The 1,912-nt window shown below is 42.4% G+C and overlaps 1 pseudogene; it reads left to right on the top strand.

The window, feature by feature from the left end:
• The first annotated feature begins 1,076 nt into the window (after positions 1–1,076).
• On the top strand, positions 1,077–1,351 carry LOC116762778 (annotated as a pseudogene).
• Positions 1,352–1,912: the final 561 nt, after the last annotated feature.

Below are 1,912 nucleotides of genomic sequence, written 5' to 3'. Positions count from 1 at the left end.
AAAAAACAAACAACCCAGTCCAAAAATGGGCGGAAGACCTAAATAGACATTTCTCCAAAGAAGATATACAGACTGCCAACAAACACATGAAAGAATGCTTAACATCATTACCCATTAGAGAAATGCAAATCAAAACTACAATGAGATATCATCTCACACCAGTCAGAATGGTCATCATCAAAAAATCTAGAAACAATAAATGCTGGAGAGGGTGTGGAGAAAAGGGAACACTCTTGCACTGTTGGTGGGAATGTAAATTGATACAGCTACTATGGAGAACGGTATGGAGGTTCCTTAAAAAACTACAAATAGAATTACCATACGATCCAGCAATCCCACTACTGGGCATATACCCTGAGAAAACCATAACTCAAAAGAGTCATGTACCAAAATGTTCATTGCAGCTCTATTTACAATAGCCAGGAGATGGAAGCAACCTAAGTGTCCGTCATTGGATGAATGGATAAAGAAGGTGTGGCACATATATAAAATGGAATATTAGTCAGCCATAAAAAGAAACGAAATTGAGTTATTTGTAGTGAGGTGGATGGACCTAGAGTGTGTCATACACAGTGAAGTAAGTCAGAAAGAGAAAAACAAATACTGTATGCTAACACACATATATGGAATTTAAGAAAAAAAATTCATGAAGAACCTAGGGGTAAGATGGGAATAAAGACACAGATCTACTAGAGCATGGACTTGAGGACACGGGGTGGGAGAAGGGTAAGCTGTGACAAAGCGAGAGAGAGGCATGGGCATATACACTACCAAACGTAAAATAGATAGGTAGTGGGAAGCAGCCGCATAGCACAGGGAGATCAGCTCGGTGCTTTGTGACCACCTAGAGGGGTGGGATAGGGAGGGTGGGAGGGAGGGAGACGCAAGAGGGAAGAGATATGGGAACATATGTATATGTATAACTGATTCACTTTGTTATAAAGCAGAAACTAACACACCATTGTAAAGCAATTATACTCCAATAATAAATAAATAAATGGTTGTCATCAAAAAGAACACAAATAAGTGTGGCAGGGGTCCGAGCAGGGGTTCTGTCCCTGCTGGGCTGCCGCCCCCGTTGGGCTGCCACAATGGAACTCGGCGCCGAGTACCGCCGGGAGAAGCTGCAGTGGGACCTGGGGGCGGAGCATGTGGAAATGCAGGACACGACTCCCAGCCTTTGTGCGTCCAGCTTCCGGTCCTGGTGGTGTCGGCCAAGTTCGAGGGGAAGCCGCTGCTTCAGAGACACCGGCTTGTGAACACTTGCCTAGCAGAAGAGCTCCTGCACATCCATGCCTTTGAGCAGAAAACCGTGACCCCAGAGCAGTGGACCCGTGAGCAGCAGAAATAAGGGACCCGGACCTGCACACCTATTAAATTATGAATCAGACCCCCACCCCCACAAAAAAAGAACACAAATAACAAATGTTGGCCAGGATGTGGAGAAAAGGGAACCCTTGTACAGTGTTGGTGGGAATGTAAATTGGTGCAGCCTCTTGTGGAAAACAGTATGGAGGTTTCTCAAAAAATTGAAAATAGAAGTACCATATGACCCAGCAATTCTACTCCTGGGTATATAACTGAAAAAAACAAAAACACTAATTTGAAAAGATATATGCATCCCAATGTTCAGAGCAGCACTATTTACAATAGCTAAGATATGGAAGCAACTGACAAAGGTGTCAGTTGGATACAAAAGTATCCAACAGATGAATGGATAAAGAAGATGTAGTATACATATACAATGGAGTATTACTCAACCACAAAAAAAGAAGAAAATTTTGCCTTTTGCAACAACATGGATGGACTTGGAGGGTACAATGCTGAGTGAAATAAGTCAGACAGGGAAAGACAAATACTGTATGCTATAACATATGTGGAATCTAAAAAATAGAACAAACTAGTAAATATA

The sequence above is a fragment of the Phocoena sinus genome, chromosome 11 (assembly GCF_008692025.1).
Source record: "Phocoena sinus isolate mPhoSin1 chromosome 11, mPhoSin1.pri, whole genome shotgun sequence".
NCBI classification, from domain to species: domain Eukaryota; kingdom Metazoa; phylum Chordata; class Mammalia; order Artiodactyla; family Phocoenidae; genus Phocoena; species Phocoena sinus.
Note: the sequence above shows the minus strand (reverse complement) of the source record. Positions and strands in the feature narration are given on the sequence as shown.